Source organism: Vombatus ursinus, unplaced genomic scaffold, assembly GCF_900497805.2.
Source record: "Vombatus ursinus unplaced genomic scaffold, bare-nosed wombat genome assembly UNPS02014809.1, whole genome shotgun sequence".
Taxonomy (NCBI): domain Eukaryota; kingdom Metazoa; phylum Chordata; class Mammalia; order Diprotodontia; family Vombatidae; genus Vombatus; species Vombatus ursinus.
In genome coordinates, this window is record NW_020954587.1 from 14,035,566 (window position 1) to 14,046,881 (window position 11,316).

The following is an 11,316-nucleotide window of genomic DNA, read 5'->3' on the forward strand; positions in this document are numbered from 1 at the left end:
TTTGCCACTGGAAAAAAACTCTACCCAGGTTGAATGGTGTGAATACTACTTCTGATGAGATATTAATGAGGTGATCCCTGAAGTTCATTAAGAGATTCAAAGACCTCAAAATTCAAAGATACTTCAGAGGTTTAGTAACTACTAGAGGCACTTAGCCCAATGCATGAATCCTCCTTTATAAAATAAAGGTCTGTATTGTCAAAAGTATGGTTTTTCCAGTAGCAATGTATGGTGGTGAGAGCTGGACCATAAAGAGAGCTCAGTTGTTTTCAAATATGGTGCTGGAGAAGACTTTTGAGAGTCCCTTGGACCATAAAGAGATCACGAACATGAACTTGGACAGACTTTGAGAGATACTTGGAGTATAGAAGGGCCTGGCATACTATGGTCCATGGGACTACAAAGGGTCCAACACGACTGAATGACTAAACAACAGCAACAACCAGCTGTGGTTGAAGATATCAAGTGATGGAATAATGTATGACTTCAGAATAATTGACAGCATTAGAGTCTGCAAAGTACTTTACCTATATTATCTCATTTTATCTTTACAATGACCTGGTGAGTAGGTGTTTTGTTATCTCTACTTTATAGATAAGGAAACTGAACCTATGAGAGATTGAGTGATTTGCCCAAGATCACATAGCTAGTAAAAGTCAGAGGCAAGACTTGAATTGAAGTCTTCCTGATTCCAAGGCCAGCACTCTACCTAGTTGACTCATGCCAGAGAAAAGATTCTGGGCCCTTATACTATGGTGACTATAAATATTATAGAAGACCAACACCACAGAATATCTAGAGGAACATCATCGACCACCCTTTTAAAAGCCTTGGTAGAAGAGAATTTAAAATTCTGCTCAAGATTCCTGTCAAGTCTCATTTTTTTTTACACATCTGCTTTCTATAGGAAGTAAGATAAATCTCATCTTATATTTTCAGATAAATATGTCCAATGTGATAGTATTCTTAGAAGGGAAATCCCTTTATAAATTCTCTTTTAAGTGAATCCTAGTACTGCACTGACAATGAACATAGGAAAGAAAGATTGTATAAAAAAAAAAGATATTCCCATAAACACTCCTCTTAAATTTAGTTCTGACATCATCATGTTATTATCAATGAAAGAATTTTAAATGAATTAATATATCATATTATCTAAATTATGATTTCTCTAGCCTTTAAATAATTTTGAAATTAATACAATCTTTAAAAAAAACTTCAAAGGCAGCTACGGTATAGGGAAGGAAATAAGTATTTACATAGTGCCTACTATGTGCCAGGCACTGTGCTAAGCACTTTATAAATATTATCTTAATTTGATCCTCATAACAACTATGCTCTATCCATTGCACTACCTCACAGCCTCTAAATTCTAGAATCTAGAATCGAATTCTAAAAAATTAAAAATAAAATGTCCTCTCAAATTTATTTATAGACAAATAGATTTAATGAAATTATTTCTAACACGCTGTCCAGTTTTAACATTCTATGACTCCACGACTCCATGAAAAAAAACCGATAACAGAACAAACCAATTAAATCTTTTAGTTTTAAAAATAAAAGCTAAATCTATGAAAAAGTGAATGTATTCATAGACTAAATATAGACTTCAGGGGGAAACTTCCTAAAACAGTAGGAGTTAAGATCTGGGTGACATTTTGTTTTAACAACATCAAAAATGGGTACATATCACTCTAAATACTTAATACTTGCATAATTCAAAACCTGGCAACTTCTTTCCTTGAGAAACAGCACCACCTTTAGGCCATAACAGTCACACAGAACTGATGATAATAAAATGTGGTTGTTTTCCCTATGATTTGTACTAATCTGCAGACAATCTCACCCATTCCCCCTTGACAGGCACACGTGAGAGAGGTGGTCAATATTAAGGTCAATGTCTACAGACATGGAGCAAATGAAGCTGCCTGTTCTTTAGGGTATGGGATCTCTGACCTTGGTGGCGTCAGTAACGCTATAGACAAACTGAACTTACAAACTACATATAACACAATTATACGGAGGTACTCTATATCTAGTCATAAAATGAAGCCCCAAGAAGAAGGGACACCAGACTCAATTTGGTTTATAAAATAATTCGTGTGTGTCTATTATTTGGATGGTAGTAGAATATGCTACTTGAGAACAGAAAACGGTTTTACACTTGTATTTCTAGACCTAGCACCTAGTACAATACATGGCATATAGTAGGTACTTAATAGATGATTGTTAATTGGTGTTCCATTTTTAAGGTACTTCCTTTCTCATTTTAGAAAATTTTCAACAGCATAACTTTATATATAGATATATATAATATGTATCATGCATTTTCCTTAAGAACATTTATTATTAAATATTACATTGAACTTTAACAATGAAATAAGGGAACTTTAATAATGAAATAAGGGAAAATATTTAACTTGTTTTGCTTAGACCCGAGGGCAGAATTAGACCAACGAGGCAGATTTCAGTTCATTCAGCACCATCATAGTGATAGACTTTCAGGGATTCATCTACACCCCTTCCCCCACCGTGGGTCACTTCTAGGGACATCTGTGCTCAATACTAATGGACTCACTCAGCATTTTAGGATGACAGAGCAGTACTTCAGCTACCAAGAAGACATCAGGGGACAGCAGAGATGCATCAAAAGAGTGAGCCAGGAAGAGCTTCCCACTCAATAGAATTTAAAGAGAGAGGCAACATCAACTTTGTGACTGTCTTCTCCTTCTTTCCAGAATGCATAGCATGATTTTCTATCACTAGGACTTTCCTGTGATGGGGTGAGCGGCACCTCTTATCCAGCATCAATGATGGCTGCTTGCACATGGCAGCTAGAGCATGCATTGCTTAGGGGAGCCTAAGCCTGGTCCTTACCTGTCTCTTCTGCTTTGTGTTTCTTATCCTGAGCATAAGTGACCAGACAACAGTGAGAAATGAACTTTTCATGAGTACCTATACTGGATGTTCAGAATTCCTCACTTCCTCAATTGGTTCTGGTGACACTTCAGGAAGAAAGCTCCTACAATGCTTATCAGAAAATAAGATGTCAAAAAAAATAAAATAAAATAAAATGTCCCCCGTCAGGAGGGTGAGCCTTGCCTGAAGACAGGGACCTTGAGGGAGGTGTTGGGGCTGTAAAAAGCCAAAGTGAAGGTAAAAATGACTTTTCAGAAGTCTTTGTAAATGAGTGTTGAAAATCATTTTGTGTTTTAAGGTAAATAGCTGTTCTATCTCTGATCTCCACTGTACTAAATTGTGTATCTACTCCCTTTTGGGGACACCTTAGCTAAGAATCAAACCTAAGATTTTCCTTGGACCTCTGAGATAGGACCAAAAAGAGCCAGAAAAGATAAGAAAGTGACTGACTCTCCTCTTTAAATGCCAAGCTCCCCCAGGCATGTACCCAATAATCCACACTTGAGCCGAGATCTGAAAGGGCTCTTAGTGAAGAGGGCACCCTGCAGCCCCCTAGCTCAACACTCTCTGCTCTTACTCGCAAAACATAGCTTGTTTCATAAAATTCTTCAGCTGAGATATATACCAGTCATGTTCTATCCCAGGGGCTCAGTGACTACTGTGCACCACTACGGGCCTAGACACTGTAGAAATGTTGTAGAAGAGATTTCACACATCAAATAAAGGTTAAGCAAGATTTAATACATATTTAGCCACCAGGTGGCATTGCCAGTCATTTTTCCAATCCCATTTATCACAAATGGACTTTGGAAATTCCCACACCCATCTTGAGGGTTATGCTCTCTACCCTGTTGTGGGTGTTTTAAGGAAGTCCTAACCTCTCTATACTTCTCAGAGAATTGGTTATCTTTAATCCACCAGTTCCACTTCTCTGTGGGCGGTCGACCATATCCTAAGTTTAAGGAATGTAGTTGGTTTGGATTTTCTCGATCAGAATAGCTTTGAGCCTCCACCCACTGGAAAATCTTTCCTTCTCTCTGACTGCTATTTCATTTAGACTTTGGTATAATGGAGTCAACACACCCTGGGGAGAGACAGACATTCTAGAATATCATATACATGACCTGGTTAAAGATCCAGGAAAAGACGTGGAGCAATTAGATAAGTAGGAAACCAGGAAAAAGAAGTATCTTCAAAATCTTGAGAAAAAAGAATGTCAAGAAGAAGGTGATCAATAGTGTCAAAGGCTGTATGTAGACAGGTCAAGAAGGATGAGGACTGAAAAAAGGCCATTGGATTGGCAATTAAGAGGTAACTGGTAATTTTGGGGAGAGCAGTTTGGGCAGAATAATGAGGTTTGAAGCTGGATTATAAGGAGTTAAGGGACATGAAGAGGGAAAAAAAAAGTGGAGGCATCTATTGTAGATGGCCTTTTCAAGGAATTTGGCCATAAAGGACAGAAGAGATAGAAGAGGAAAGTGGTTGGTGGAGATGGAAGGATCTCCTAGTGAGGGTTTTTGGGGGGTTTTTTTGAGGATAAGAGAGACATTGGGAATGTTTGTTGGCAGTAGAGAAGAAAGCAGTAGACAGGGAGAGAATGAAAATAAATAAAAGAGTGGGGATGACAGAGGGGTCAAACTGTTGGAGGAGACAAGATGGAATGGAATTGTTTGAGCAGGAGGAGTGGTGAGCCTTAGTAAGGAACAAAGCCATATTTTCATGTGAGACAGAGGTGAAGGAGGAGATAGTAGCAGAAGGCAGATGAATGAAATGAGGTGAGGAAGAGATGAGAAGAGGGAACTCAAGGCAAACAGCCTTGATGTTTTCTGTAAACTACGAGGCAAGGTTTTTGGTGCTCTTTTTGCAAGGAAAATTGAGAGACCTAGTGAGCTATCACTGTCCTTGTCTAGATCTTTGGGAAATACATAAATCACAGATCAATTGATTTCAAATGGATATTTGTAAGTATTTTTCTGTGTATATGTATGATAACATGGTGTCAGGTGACATCTAGTAAGGACCAAATTGAAAATAACAGCACAAATATGTGTTTGCTTTGAGGAAAGGTGACTTCTGGGTTTTTGCTTCGTGTTTTCATGAACTAAACGTTTGCTCAGGAAGGCTTCCTGTACCTTTAAATTCCAGAAAGTGTACCCCAAAGTCATTTCCTACCCTCTTATTAATTGGGATTTGAATCAGCAAAAGATAAATTTTTTTAGCGAGGCAATCAGGGTTAAGTGACTTGCCCCAGGGTTACACAGTTAGCATCAAGTATCTGAGGCCAGATTTTAACTCCGGTCCTCCCGACTCTAGGGCCAGTGGTCTGTACCACTTAGTTACACTTTTTTTTTTAAATTGGTCTCTGAGACTGTTTTTCCACCAGTGTGTGTTTATTTTGCTGTATTCCTGTTTTGTCTGTGTCCTTCTGTGCAGTCATTTTGTCCTGGTTTTTTGTGTGTTTTAAGGATTTTATTTTTATAATAGGAACTAAGAATAACAAAAATAGCACATCAAAAGAGACTTCCTTAGAGGAACACTTAACTGAGCCAGGGAAAACAGAAAGTAAAAAAAACAATTAGGACATCTAAATACATCTCCCCTCTGTATAAGATTGCTACTCAGGATAACACAGTTTTTATTAGACAACACAAACCTTTCAGCCCCTCTGGTCTCTCCACCTGGAGAAGTACCATCCCTAGATTTGATGAGGACTCTGGAACAATAATAGATCACTTCAAAGTTACATTTAAATATTTATTTTAATTAATAAATTTAATTTAATATATTTTATGTAACTATATATTTACATAATTTAATCTATTCAATTTAATTAATATATTTAAAGCTATATACAATCCTACTGGAGAAGATGTAATTGATTTAATGGTGACTCTTCTATCCATGAGGGAAAGACAAGCCAACGTGAAATGGAAATTCATGGTTTTATACTGAATCCTCTCTTTACGTTGCATGTGTACATGGAAATGTTATTTGTTTTTTGTCTTTTTGTATTTAAGTTCAAAATGATTTTTTTTTTTAAAAGGAATTGAGCAAGTAAAGAAGCTTAAAAGAAGAATATGAAGGAAATAAGATGTGGTTGTCAAGACCATTGGAGAGACATGGAGAAATGAAGGAAGAAATTTAAGCATGTTGAAAAAGGTTTACAGAAGGTGTTTTAATTTCATAGAAATAAGATTTTGGAAAACTGCATGTGTTTTTTTTTTAATAATTATTATTAAGATATGGCAGCCAGACTTCCTGGGCTACAAAGCCAGGTGTGGGAACACAAAGCTGCCTCCCAGGGCCTCTACCCTACCTCTTACCCTCAGGACAAGTAAGAGGATAGAGACAAGCATGTGGCCGAGCTCTTTGGTGATATAAAGTTAAATAAAGAAAAATTATAGGGAGCAAGGAATGCCACCAAATGTCTTTAATGTTATCATTAGCAATTATAGATCCAGATTTGATTTTTATCCTGAAAAGTACATCAGAATGTGCTGTTCCCCTATTATGATCCCCTATTAGGATAATTATGGTTGATTAGAACCTGAAACAAGAGACTGCCATTTTAAATCTTTGGCAGTGGATTAGCTGAAAATAGTAGGCTGTATAATATGAAGTACTTGAAATAAATGGCTCTTGTAAAGGATAAAACTAATAATTGAAATTATTAAATATTTTGGATAATATCATTTGGAAAATAGATTCAGGTATAACTGGATTTATTCTGGTTTCGTTTTAAGTGGGACAATTATGATTAGTCTGAATTTCTTCCATTGTTTTATCAGATAAGATGTTTCAAGATTGCTATTTGGACATGGTTATAAGTTTCAGTACTGCTCTGCTGGATTTATGGTAAAAGGTTCTATAATGCTTAACCTGAGAACTGCAAAATTCTGAAGTGGAAGTGATGGGGTTGGGATCTGGGTCCCAGAAAGGAAATCCCTGGATTTTCCCACTTCACCTGAGGCTATAATCCCATCAACTGGCCTTTCATTGTGGCTAACCTAGACTGGCCTTCCTTTGTCTTACCTTCCTATGTATGGCCCCCTATCTAGGCTTCATTCTCCCTTGGCCACGAGGTCCAGGTCCCTGGAATTCTATTACTTCATAGAATACTTGGCCACTCCTAGATCCCTCCCACAGTCTATCGGTATATAAGGTCCAGCTTGTCTCCTTTAAGATGCTTAGATTCTTATAACCTAGCCAGAGCTCAGATTCTTAAAATCTAGTCACGGCTGGGATTCTTATAATCTAACCACTGGTCAGACTCATATAATTTAGCCAATAGCTTACTAATATTCAGACTCATTAAGAGTCTGCTCAATATGACCGATGTTCTAATAAATCTTGTCTTTTGCTGAAAGAAGGCTTGGGTCAAATTCTTTCAGGCAAGACCCGAGTGTTGCGATTTGGGGTCCCAGCACCCCTGAACCCCTAAACTGCATCATTTTGGTGGCCCATACGGGGAAACTGCCTAACCCCAAGTTCTTCTCCAGCCAAGACTGGAAGGTATGTAAGCCTCCTCTCCCTCCCTTTCTTGCTCTGCCGTTGGGGTTGCTCTCCAAGCACCAAGGCTTAGAGGTGCTTTTTAGGGCAGGCAGTTACAAGGCTGTCTCGCACTCGATCTGATGTTCTCAGGCTCTCAGTCTACTGGGTTGGTTCGAGGGATTGGACCTGGGTACACCTTCCACAGCATAGAGGGCATCCAGAAGTGTATGTCCAATTCTGTCAGTTCTCTTAGCGCTAGAGAATTGGGGAAAAACTGCAGTTGCTTTTTGGTTCCCTGAGGCTTACTTACTCCCTTCCCTCTACACCCCTGAATTCTCCTTCATGGAGATTACAGAGGAAAATTAGAACAGCTAAAAATATCTTGGCAGATTCTGGAGGTTTTGTGATTGATCATTAAGGAGTTTAGAACTGCTTCTTACAACCCTGGTCACTCTTTTCTCCAGCTCCCTTAGATTGAGTCAAGAGGATATCTGTTAACCCCTCTCACAGGAGAAGAGAGTTTCACCCTTTACCCCTCACTTTTGATTTCATCCTCCCACACCTGGGGAAAAGGAAGGAGGGGGGAGGGGCAGCAGCTACAGCATGGGCCCCACTGGCAATGGCCTTGGGATCTGGGTCAACCTTTGCCTGGAAGCAACACCCAGGTTCAGCACATTCTGCTCAAGATAAAGAAGCTGGCCTCTGAACTTGGGTAAGCATGCTCTTATAAATTTGTAGTTTTAACTGTTATGATGAGATGTTGATTCTCTATGTAAAGTAATTCAGAAGTGCATTTAACAAAACTGAAGTCACCTGATCAGTAATGGGTTTGTTTCAAGTTTCAAATTGGTGAACTTTCTGTATCCGTTATGTCAAGCAACTTTTCATAATTTGGTTACCGCTAAAATAATTTAGCTATTGTTGGTTATTGTTTTAATGTGTAAACTAGCCAAAAAGCTTGTTTGGGTTATGAATGGCTTGCTGAGAATTTGCAAATGTATAGAAATTTCTAATGATTGGCTTTTTACTCTAGGATAAATTTTAAGTTTGAGATGAAAATTCTGGAAAAGTTTTCCTAAGCTGTGATTAGTAAAACTTGCTGTTTGAGGTAAAAGTTCATAGGATTTTATTTTGAACTGTCTGATGGGTCATAATCCATTGATAATCAATAATCCACCATCTTGAGAGAAATGCTACAAGCTACTCAGAGAATGTGATACTGGTGGGAAGTCAGCATCAGGAAAAGCTGAGAGGACAATTTTAGCCTCAGTCTAAGATGGTATCCTCCCGGCTCAGCTTCCCCATTATATTGCTTTGAAAGGGAATGTTACCCACTTGGCTATTCCTGAGTCTGGCTATGAGGTGGATTTGATACTGCATGGTTGGAAAACTGAATTATCTGAATCCAAACAGAGCTAAAGATGTTTTATCCTCTCAAAGTTGGGTCCTAAATCTAGTATCTGGACCCTACAACTTTTTCTGTCAGATTTATGTCTTCCAGACTACTTGCCATTCACCTACAGTTGGTAGCAAACAGCCAGTACCAGCCAATGTCCCCACACCATTCACTGGATGAAGCCTGTGCTTAGTTCCAATCAACCTCCTCTTTGGGACCCCCTCGAGGCACGGACAGCTCTATGCCCCTTGCCCCCAGGAAACAATTTCAGAAGATGAGGCCTTCACCCCTTACACCAAAAGAATTTGGGTCCCATTTTTTTGAGGGGGGAATGATGAATCTAGACCCCAGAAAGGAAAAACCCCGGACTTTCCCACATGGCCAAATCTCTGGTGTTCCCCTGAGGCTATAATCCCATCAACTGGTCTTTCATTGTGGCTACACCCAATCTCCCCTCCATTATCTCGCCTCCCTATGGCCCCAGGCCACTTCCTATCCTTGGTAATTCTATTACCTCATGGACTACCTGACCAATCCTAGATCCCTCCCATAGTCTTTCTGTATATAAGGTCCATCTTGTCTCCATTAAGAGGCTCAGATTCCTAAAATCTAGACACTACTAGGATTCTTAAAATCTGGCCACAACTTAGATTCTTAAAATCTAGCCACGGTTTGGATTCTTTGCTTGGATTCTTAAAATCTAGTCATGGCTTGGATTCTTATAATCTAGCCACTGCTCAGATTCTTAAAATCTAGCCAATAGCTTACTAATGTTCAGACTCCTTAAGAGTCTGCCCAATATGATGAATGTTCTAATAAACCTTGTCTTTGACTGAAAGAAGGCTTGGGTCAAATTCTTTCGGGGAGGAACCACGTGTTGTGATTTTGGGGTCCCAGGACCCCTGAACCCCTAAACCGCAACAAAAGAACTAACTTCATACCCAGCTAGCATGGAAAAGTATGATCTTAAAACAGCTTGCCTCAGTTTATAAATTTGTAATGTGAATAAAATTAATGCCTAAAATTAGTTTGCTAATTCATTGTATTATAAATATTGTTAGAAAAGTGAACTCTTCTTTGGTTCTCTTGGGTTATAGATTTAATTGTTAAAAGACTGTTGTAAATATGTTTGAAGGCTCTATTTAGAAGTATAATAGATAAAGGTTCTATTCTGTATTACATGTGACTATTATATAATGACTTAAGTATTTTCTTGTATATTGCAAATTGAGAATCTTTCTATTAACTCTTTTTGTGTTCTATGAAAACTCTCAAGGACTTCCAGCCTAAGGAAGAGGGGCCACACCCTGCCATGGGACCAAACTCCTTTGAACCTTTTGCCTAGCTCCAAAATCAGTCCTCCACCTAGAATCTTAGAATGAGAAATTCTAAGAACAATAGCTTATAATATTTAACTTAGCATACCCTGAGCTAATCTAATAATAACAGTTATAAACCTAAACTGGCAGAGCCTTATATACATTTCCTTGTACTGTTCATGTAAAATTAATAGCATGCTTATATTGTGAAAACTGCTAACATCAACACTCTAAAAAATGGCTTTACTTATAATTTGGATACTCTTAGGTTGTAAACTTAGATGGTAAAGAATTGTCTGAAGGCTGCTAACTTTCATTAAGTGTATTTTATTTCATTAGGATTACAATAATGTTTTCAAAATTTTCTTTGTTGTTTTATCTGATGAAATGTTTTGAAATTCACTATTTGGGCATGGTTATAAATTTGTTTCAGCTCTGCTTACATAGCATATGCTTCTGTGACTTGAGAGCTGCAAGATTCCGAAGTGGAAGAACTAGCTTCACATGCAACTAGAATGAGAAAATTTACAAATAAGCTCACATTAAAGTAAATTCCACCTAAATTTATTTAGCTGTATTAAAGGCACATCTTAACTTGGTAGCAAAATCTGGAGGTTTCAAGTATAACCATCACATGAATTTTAAAAGTGCCTGAGGCAACTACATGGTACTGGCTTTAGCAAGCCTTTCATTTTAAGGACAGAGGGAAATGGTAACTCCAATCTTTGTGACCCAGCTCTCTATTTCCTCCACTCATCCTTTGACATACTGCTTCAGGGCTACAGAGATTTCTCCATATCTTGTGTAACTCCAGAATATGGTTACTGAGAAAATGAGACCCCCTCTTATATTACTAACACTCCTTTACTAAGTTTATATCACAGTAGCAGTATATGGGATCATTGAGGTTTAGGGATGCTGGGACCCAGAAATAGCAACCCAGGTCCTGCTTCAAATGAATTCCATCCAAGCCTTCTTTCAGCCAAAAATAAAGTTCATTAAAACACCAGTCAAGGTGGGCGTGATTCTCAAAATCCACCCTTTGGTCAGACTCTTAAGGAATCTGAGCCTTTGCCACACTCAGGCCAGAGTGAATCTGAGCATTTTAATGGAAGCAAGATGGACCTTTTATACAGAGATCTAGGAGTGGCTAAATAGTCTGGGAACAGAGAAGGGGTCTAGATGGAAAGA